This window comes from Capricornis sumatraensis, chromosome 1 (assembly GCF_032405125.1).
Source record: "Capricornis sumatraensis isolate serow.1 chromosome 1, serow.2, whole genome shotgun sequence".
NCBI classification, from domain to species: domain Eukaryota; kingdom Metazoa; phylum Chordata; class Mammalia; order Artiodactyla; family Bovidae; genus Capricornis; species Capricornis sumatraensis.
In genome coordinates, this window is record NC_091069.1 from 61,763,354 (window position 1) to 61,773,600 (window position 10,247).

At 49.2% G+C, this 10,247-nt stretch overlaps 1 pseudogene; it reads left to right on the forward strand.

Moving 5' to 3' along the window:
* LOC138075165 (sulfotransferase 1C4-like) lies at window positions 1–8,217 on the forward strand (annotated as a pseudogene).
* The last annotated feature ends 2,030 nt before the right edge of the window (window positions 8,218–10,247 follow it).

Below are 10,247 nucleotides of genomic sequence, written 5' to 3' on the forward strand. Positions count from 1 at the left end.
ATGGGCGGAAGAGAGCAGGTGTGTCCATGGCTTTGAGGATCTGGTAGCTGTGAACACAGATGCATGCTGAGTGCCCCCTACTCTTCTGTTATTTACACTGTTTCTTCATTTCTTCCCATCACTCCAGATAATCTATGTGTCGAGGAATGCCAAGGGCACCATGGTGTCCTACTCACATTTTCAAAGGATGAACAAAAGACTCCCTGACCCGGGGACCTGGGAAGAGTACTTTGAAAGCTTCCTGTTTGGCAAAAGTAAGTCAGAATCCACTCGTGTCTGCAGAGGATAAGGGTCCCTATAAAATTGTCTGTCTGTGGGAAATAAAATTCACCCGCAGAAGGAGCTCTGATTGTCTGTGGGGGGAGGAATACAAGTGATGCCCCTAAGAGGTACAGCATGGCGCTGGCCACCCATGGTGAGTGGCTCTGCTTCCAGGGACATCTCCACAGGATGAGGCCAACACAGCATCACCGAAGGCCAGCTCTATTCAGAGCAGGTTCCACCTCTAGGCCTATGGGAAGTGTTCAACATGCATTAACCTGTTCAGTCTTTAGAGAATCCCCCAGGGGTGGGAGGGGCACCATGTTCTTAGTCAGTCACATTGCCATCAAAGAGACTGGTTCAGGCTTTCTTCCTAAAACTCAAGCTCTAAACAGAGCCTGGGAGAGGCAGATTTTGACAGAAGGGATGAGATTATGGAAGCAAGGGGAAGATGAATGTCTGCTTTCATTTTTGGATAAACCTCCAAAAGCAGAGACATTACTTTGCCAACAAAGGTCCGTCTAGTCAAGGCTATGGTTTTTCCAGTGGTCATGTATGGATGTGAGAGTTGGACTGTGAAGAAAGCTGAGTGCCGAAGAATTAATGCTTTTGAACTGTGGTGTTGGAGAAGACTCTTGAGAGTCCCTTGGACTGCAAGGAGATCCAACCAGTCCATTCTGAAGGAGATCAGTCCTGGGTGTTCTTTGGAAGGAATGATGGTAAAGCTGAAAGCCCAGTACTTTGGCCACCTCATGTAAAGAGTTGACTCATTGGAAAAGACTCTGATGCTGGGAGGGATTGGGGGCAGGAGGAAAAGGGGACAACAGAGGATGAGATGGCTGGATGGCATCACTGACTTGATGGACGTGAGTCTGAGTGAACTCCAGGAGTTGGTGATGGACAGGGAGGCCTGGCGTGCTGCGATTCATGGGGTCGCAAAGAGTCGGACACGACTGAGCAACTGAACTGAAGTGACTGATTGAGTACTTACGGTCTCATTGGTCCCTTGACAGAACCAGAACAACTTTCAGATGCCTTAGCTCATCGATTCATGCCATTGTTTCTCCTTAAACACAGAACTAGAAACCACTTTGTGGACCCCCACACCATGTGCCTGTCCCTTCCGTCTATTGGCTGCAGATGCCTCATCAGGCTGACCCCTGGGTGTCTCCTCACTTCCATTCCCCCTAGTATGTGGCCACATGCCCTCCATGTGTTGCCCAATCCATGGTCCCTGTTGTCCCCGCCCACAGCTGCCATGCTCTTCCCGGGGCACTCTCCTCACGGGCCCCAGGATATCCCACCCCAGTGCAGCCACTGGGCTCACACCTTGGAGTCCATGTGTCCAAACCTGAGCTCCCCTCTCTCCTCCCAAACCTGCCCCACTGCTGCCCCCACGTCTTGCAGCAGGCTCTGGCCTCACCCCCTGAGCCTGTCCTGAGCCTGTCCTTCCTCACACTCCCAATCAGCCCAGTCACAGACCTGCCAACCTCACCTTCAGAAGACCCCCAGGACCCTCACTTTCCCTCTCCATTCCCGCTTCTGTCACGTCTTCCCTGATCAGTGAATAGCCCAGTGTCTCATTGGCTGCCCTCAGCAACACAAGGCTCTTCTCAACACAGAAAGGGGGGGATTCTGTTAAAAGGGAAGTCAGACCACCTCACTCCTCTGCTCAAAGCCCCCAGTCCCACCCAGCCCACTCAGAGTGAAAACAAGAGCCCTCCTGGAACCTCACAGCCCAGGTTCAGGGTCCTGAGCATGTTCCCTCCCTGTCCTCGGGCCCCTCGCTCTGTCCACGCCCCAGCAGCCATCTCGCTGCACCTGAACTGCCCTGCTCCCTACCCCTGCCTGCGTGCTGCTGGTCCCTGAGGCCAGGAGCACTCTCCTCCTTCTTCTGGGTCTCACCCAGCATTGACCTCCCGCCTCTCCTCCCTGTTTATTTTCTCTGTGAGTCACCATGCTGCATGCCCGCACCTTCCTCTCCTATGTCCACTCTGAGATGCACGCCTAGAGCAGGTCCTCTGCCTGCTGTGTCCGCTGCTCTCTCCTAGTACCTGGAGCAGAGCTAAGGACGAAGCAGGCTTGTGGAATAAGCTGTGTGTACTAAGTCGCTTCAGTCGTGTCCAACTCTGTGTGACCCCTTGGACTGTAACCTGCCAGGCTCCTCTGTCCGTGGGATTTCCCAAGCGAAAATACTGGAGTGGGTTGCCCTGCCCTCCTCCAGGAGATCTTACCAATCCAGGGATTGAACCCTTGTCTCCTACATCAACCTGCATTGACAGGTAGGCTCTTTACCACTAGCACCACCCGGGAAACCCAGAATAAATTAACCTACCCCAACATTGCCTTATGATGTAGGCACTGTTAAGAACCCTCTTTCAGGGATGAAGTTTTGTGTTATTTTTTTTTTTTTTAAAGCAAGACTCAGAGAGGTTAAGTAACTAGCCCAGGTCACACAGCTGGGTCAGAGCTGGGATCCAAACCCAGCAGGTTCCAGAGCCTGAGGGTCTAATTGCACCAGCTTCTGAAAGAAAGTACTGCAGAAAATGTACGACAGAGTTGTTCCGGACCAGCGCTGCCCGCGGCTCTGTCTATGTTCTGAGGACTCAGTTCGCCTTCCCCTCCCACCTTCTCACAGCCCAAACTCGTGTTTTCCTTTCAGTGGTCTGAGGGTCCTGGTACAACCATGTGATGGGCTGGTGGAGGAAAAAGGATAGCCACCCCACTGTCTACCTTTTCTATGAAAAAATGTTGCAAGTAAGAAATGTCCTTGCATCTTGGCTTCATGGCATTTTTCTCCAAGTTACAGACCCAGGAGAGACATTAAGAAAAGTGAGATGTATTTTTGTCTGTACAAAGCATTTTGCAGGCCAGCCCCACTTCTCCACCACCTCGCCTGCGGCTGCCATGTTCCCAACGCAAGTTCCTGTTTCAGCCAGAAGATCCCCCTCTGTCTCTCCAGGATCCTCCTTCCAGGATCACTACCTCCCTGTTACCTGCTCTGATTTCCTAGGGAAAGAATAAGGATCTCAATTGGAAAGAACTAGTGAGGAAGAATCGGAGAAGGCGATGGCATCCCACTCCAGTACTCTTGCCTGGAAAATCCCATGGACAGAGGAGCCTGGTGGGCTGCAGTCCATGGGGTCGCTAAGAGTCAGACACGACTGAGCGACTTCACTTTCACTTTTCACTTTCATGCATTGGAGAAGGAAATGGCAACCCACCCCAGTGTTCTTGCCTGGAGAATCCCAGGGACGGGGGAGCCTGTGGGCTGCCGTCTATGGGGTCGCACAGAGTCGGACACGACTGAAGCAACTTAGCAGCAGCAGCAGTGAGGAAGAATAGAGCCATTTTGGTTTGCTTTTTTATGATATTAAAGCTTTATCATTTTAAATACAAGGTTCCCATTAGTAGCATCTCTCGCACGTGTGATCCTAGTTCAAAGCCTGCGTCGTACGTTTATAGGTAAAATAAACCTATGAGCAGTGTTGCCCTGGCTGCGGGTGGTCATGCCCAGTCTCCCCTCCTCCCCGTGCTCCTTTCCATCTTCCTGCTTGGTTGGGTGTCCAACCGCTCTTTCCACTCACCCTCACTCTCAGCCTTCTCAGGTGTCAGCATAGCCTCGGCCACCCAGCCCCCTGCCCTGTGCCTGACTGAGGGCCAAAGAGACTGGCCAGCAGGGTCGGGACAGACATGTGACCCCAGCCAGGGTGGCCAGGGAGGAGGGGAGCCCTGCAGGGACCCAGAGACCCCCTTACAGGGTGACTTCTACCCCCACCTGCAGCCTCTTCCCCAGAGAGTCTGGGTCTCTCTCAAGGCCCCTCTACAAACAAGTGTCCTCATCAGGCCCAGAGTCCAGTCATCAGGCACATGGCTCCACACGTGCTCAGAGGAAAAGCGGCATGCCTATTTTGAGAGACACCCCTCTCCTCCCAAAGAGCATCTTATCTGCTTCTGGGTGAGTAGTTTCTCAGATGAGACACTTCCCAGGGCCATGCCAGCTCTTCCTTGCAGCACGTGGGATCTAGTTCCTTGACTAGGGATCAAACCTCAGCCCCCTGCGTTGGGAACGTGGACTGTTAGCCACTGGACTGCCAGGGAAGTCTCTATAACTGCACTTTCAATGGCCATGTTTAGTGATTTGACATGCACAAATCTCCATATATTAATAAGCATAAATTATTAGAATTACTTTTAAACATAAACTAACAGGTTTTAAAACACTCCCTTTAATGGTTTTTAAACATTTACGATCCCGGGCTGAGTTCTCTAAGGTTTGACCATGCTTGCATTTTTTCCTTAAATGAAAAAAAAATATATCAGCCACCTCTCATCCACTCTCCCCAACAGGACCCAAAATGTGAAACTAGGAAAGTGATGGAATTCCTGGGGACGAACTTGAAAGAAGAAGTTTTAGACAAAATTGTCTATAACACTTCGTTTGTCATCATGAAAAATAGCCCCATGACCAACCACAGAAATGATGCCAAAATGAATCACCAACTGTCTCCATTCATGAGAAAAGGTGATGTTTACCTGCCCCGTCTGCCCCCTGACAGCAGACAACTTTTCTGATCCACAGTGGTTTTCTACCCTTCAGGCTCAGGAGTCATGGCAACAGTGTCTTCTGAAGTGAGTTCCTCAGTCTTTTTCTGAGATAGCCTATGCCTCGCCCTCAGAGAGGAGTGGGAATCCATGCATGGTGCCTACTGTGTCATATCCAATTCTTGCAGCCCCATGGACTGTAGCCTGCAAGGCTCCTCTGTCTTGGGATTTTCCAGGCAAGAGTACTGGAGTGGGTTGTCATTTCCTCCTCCAGGGGATCTTCCAGATCCAGGGATCGAACCCGTGTCTTCAGCATCTCCTGCACTGGCAGGTGGACTCTTTACCACTGCGCTGCCTGGGAAGCCCATCACTTTGAAGCACCTGAGTATAAATAAGTTTCTGAGAAGGAACTTGTTTAGTTCTGTTTAACTCAGAGCTTCAAACACGTATTTGACCCAAACTCTTTCTCAAGTGAAGCCTCTAGTCTCCAGGGAGCTCTCGCTCCTCCCGGTACATTTTGGAGGATGGTGCAAAGGTAATCGGCCTTCAGACTTAGAAGGGTGGTCTTCTAGTTAGATCACTTACCCAGGAATGACCGCGGAGGCACAGTGGGTCTCGGAGCCTGGCCAGAGCCAGGGCCTCCGGCTCCCAGCCCAGAGCCCATCCTAGGCGACCACATTGCTGCATCCTTAACAGACTTCATGAAGTTATAATTATTTCAGGAAAATGGAAAAAAAAATTCCTAGTACATGTTGTTTAATAAAATAAGCAAAAACTTAAGGCTCAGAGGAGACATTTTCTAATTTGATCATTAATGAACCTGGTTCTTTTTTCTATTGGGAAAAAGGTATTGTCTATTTGTCCAGAGACACATGTATTTATAGGCAGAGCAAAATACTGTACATGTTAGAAGGTCTGTTTTTTTAGGTGTGGAGATTTTTTCCCCAGCTTCATTTAGGAATGATTGACAAGTAAAAAGTGAGTATAAGGTACGCAGCATGATGTTTTGACGTGTGTACACACTGAGAAACAATCACCACAACCAAGCTGATAATACAACACACCCATCATAGTTACCCTATTCGGTGGGGGAGTGAAAACAACTGAGCTCCACTTTCTTAGCAGATTTCAAGTATACAATAAATTACTGCTTACAATCGCCATGTTGTCCAGGAAGTCTCCAGAATTTATTCATCACGTAAAGTTTGCACCTTTGGTCACATCTCCCTTGTTCCCACACCCCCAATAACAGCACTCTACTGTTACTATGAGTTCAATTTTCTTAGATTCCACATATAAGTGAGATTGCTCAGCATTTATCTTTCTATATCCGGGCTGTTGCACTGAGTATAATGTCCTCCAATCTCACCTGTGTTGTCACACGCGTCAGGATTTCCATCTTCACTAAGCCTGAAAAATATTCCCTTGCACAAGCATGTGATCCTTCCTCTCTGTGCTTATCCTCATGTGGGCTCCACAGGTGATGGCACCCCATTCCAGTACTCCTGCCTGGAAAATCCCATGGACAGAGGAGCCTGGAAGGCTACAGTCCATAGGGTCGCTGAGGGTCGGACACGACTGAGTGACTTCCCTTTCACTTTTCACTTTCATGCATTGGAGAAGGAAATGGCAACCCACTCCAGTGTTCTTGCCTGGAGAATCCCAGGGACGGGGGAGCCTAGTGGGCTGCCATCTATGGGGTCGCACAGAGTTGGACACGACTGAAGTCACTTAGCAGCAGCAGCAGTGCAGCTTTAGGTTCTTAATTAGACTCTGAAGCCTTCCCAGGTCTATTTCTCCTCACAGATGGCTGGTTGTTCTTTGTGCGAGATGAAGGCTTATATCTCCTACTCCAGATTTCCCTGTTGCTTCAGATGGTAAAGAATCCACCTGCAATGCAGGAGAGCCAGGTTTGATCCCTGGGTTGGGAAGATCCCCCGGAAAAGGAAATGACAACCACTCCAGTATTCTCACCTGGGAAATCCCGTAGACAGAGGAGCCTAGCAGGCTACAGTCCATGGAGTCACAAAAGGTCAGACATGACTGAGCAACTAACATACACACATACACACACTCACACACCCATCTCCTCCTGTTGCTGCTGCTGCTAAGTCGCTTCAGTCGTGTCTGACTCTGTGCGACCCCGTAGAAGGCAGCCCATGAGGCTCCCCCGTCCCTGGGATTCTCCAGGCAGAAACACTGGAGTGGGTTGCCATTTCCTTCTCCAATGCATGAAAGTGAAAATGAAAGTGAAGTCGCTCAGTCATATCCGACTCTTCGCAACCCCATGGACTGCAGTCCACCAGGCTCCTCCGTCCACGGGATTTTCCAGGCAAGAGTGCTGGAGTGGGGTGCCATCGCCTTCTCCACCCATCTCCTACTCCACCATTTTTTGCTGATGTCACTCAATCATCTAATTTTCTTGTAAGCCAACTGATAAATTACAGAACCGTATAATTTATTACCCCTAGAAAATTAAGCAGATCTACATTTCACATGAAAATAACACTACACAGAGCTCAAAGTCTTCATGAAGCAGATGACACAGAGAAATCAGAAGAGAATAGCTCTGTATGGAATCTCCGGCTAGTTTTCATTCTTAAAGCTTTAAATGTTTGTTTTTGTTTTTTTTTTTAATTTTTATTTTTACTTTATTTTACTTTACAATACTGTATTGGTTTTGCCATACATTGACATGAATCCACCACGGGTGTCCATGCGATCCATTGCAGAAGCATGAGATAGAGCTGACCAACTCTACCATTCCTGCAGATTCTGTTGCTTTGTTTCAACTACATGTTAATACAATGACAATTCAAGTTGGGAAGGGGGATCCTTGGTTGTGTTCAACTAGGCACAGGGCCTGAACATGGCCTCTGAGATACAGTCAGAGGACAGAAGATGTTTGAGGTTGCAACCCTCCACTGATCTCTGAGGAGAAGATGAGAACTCAGGTGCAGTGACCTTAAGTAGAAAGTTAGGTGAACTCGGGGTTCAGGGGGGCCAGGTGGGTCAGAGGGCTGCAGGGCACGACACGGAGCATTAGGCAACCAGGCCTGGTTTACTCCTCGCCTGAATGTCTCAGGACAGGACTATTCACAGGCGCCTCACTTGTACTAGTCACACCTGTAGCCTCGAGTCTCTCTCAGCGTCAGGAGGACCACCGGCGAGCGTCTGCATCAGAAACTTAACTTAAGTACTGAGAGAAACGGGCTTACCTACACGCAAAGTGGTTCAAGTTTGTGAGAATGTCTCTGAATGTGCTGTCTACCACTTTTGCCAGGAGTCATCAGAGATTGGAAAAGTCAGTTCACTGATGCTCAGACCAAGAAGTTTAATGAAGACTATAGGAAACACATGGCTGACACCTCTCTGTCGTTCCACATGCGCTGTAAGAGGCAGCCTATGTGAAGCAGGAGAGAATCTGTTTCCAAAACCACCACTGGCTCATGTGACCCGACACGAGGGTCTTTAAACGATGACCTGGGCATTCTTCAGCCTTGAATTCCTGACCCATCTTTTGGAATCCAGTATGATGTCAGTTATCCAGCATCTATATGCATCATTTCCTTCTCCCTCTGCAGAGTTCAGTCTTTAGGTGAATGCCAGGATACAACATGTAACATATTGCCTCATACACATGTATCACTTCTGTTCCTTCTATATATCCTCTTTCTATCTTCTATTATAATTTTCTTTGAATTCAAACATTTCTTTCAATCTTTCACTTCAAAAATGCCAGCTCCATTCATTTGATAAAACGTGTACTGAGTGCCTTATTCATGCTGGGGAGGAAAGGGCATCAGAAGATGATAAAAATTGGACTTCCCTGGTGGTCCAATGGTTAAGAATCCACCTGCCAATGCAGGCAACAAAGGTTCAATCTCAGGTCTGGGAAGATTCCACATGCCATGGGGCAGCTAAGCCCATGTGCCACAATTATTTACCACAAGCGCCCTGAAGCCCATTCTCTGCAACAAGAGAAAGCCACTATAGTGAGAAGCCCGCATACCACAATTAGAAAGAAGCCCCCGCTCACTGCAACTAGAGAAAGACTGCAGGAAGCATTGAAGGCCCAGCCCAGCCATAAATAAATACATAACTTAAAAAAAAGATGATAGTGACTTTCTTGGTGGTCCAGTGGCTGAGACTCCATGCTCCCAACACAAGGGGTACAGGTTCGACCCCTGCTCAGGGAACTAGACCCCACATGATGCAACAGCTAAAGATCCCACATGCCACAACAAGGGCCTGATGGGACAGGATGCTCACGTCCCCATCCCTCCAGCCTCCCTGTGCTGAGGGTGTGAACAAGTAAAATATGGTGGACGCACATCTTGATCACAAAGCAATCAACTGAAAGCAACAGATTTACACGTGGCAACAAGAAGATGTCTTTGAAACGCTGTGCTTAGAGGGAAAATGTGAGGAAGCAAAGGCAGTGAATAACCCAGTATAGTTTATAGGAATTAAACACAGTCAAACCAAAAAGATTCATTTTGCAAGAACACATACGAAGCAACAGATGCATGCTAAATACCACAGGCTCTGTGGAGGAGGGGACTGGGAAGGAGAGCAGCCCTGCGGGGACCAGTGATGGCGGCATGCCGTGAGCCAGGCCTCCATCCTCTCCACTCCCCGCATAGGTCAGCCTGCCTCTACCACATTTCCGCACTCCTAGCACCACAGGCAGGAGACTTCTTAGAGAAGACACATGATCATGTAACGACAATTGCAACATCGGCAGATGTGGGTACAGAGACAGTCACCAGGCTGTCTGAACATCTGAACATCCATCAGTCTCCTTCCTGACCAGCGGATGGTGAGGAGGAGCAATGAACAAGAAGCTTCCCTTGCCTGGACACCCCGCCCCCCACCCCCACATCCAGGACATCGGCCCTGGATACTGCTTCTGAGAGTAGCGTCCATCTCACTGAGATGTCCCCCTAGGATGCCCACTCTGCTCCCCGGGACCCGGCTGGCACACAGGTGGTGCGGTGGGGTGGGCAGAGCGCTACCCAGAGGAGAGGTCTCAGCTGCATCACTCCCAGGCTTAGACATCAGTTACTGCTCTCTCGAGTCCCTGCACATCCTCTCCAGTCAGCAGACGTGACTGAGGAGATAATGAGAGATGCCTGGGGACTGAGCAGCCCCAAACACCCGATTAATCTCCACCTCATCTCATTGCTGTGAGACCAGCAGCAGCAGACATATAGACAGGTAAACATCCCAACAGAGGTCAGTAGCCATGCGATTCACCATTTAGAGGCAGAGGCATGGAAAGGAGAGAGGGAATGAGAGAAAAAGAGCTGGGAAGACCGAGATCAAACTGAGATGTTTCACATTAACTGTGTGGGATGCTTCTTGATAAAACTGTGTCATAAGTTAAGTACTTGTCATGTGCTTTGACACAGACAGGCAAACTCCAGGGGTACTTTGGG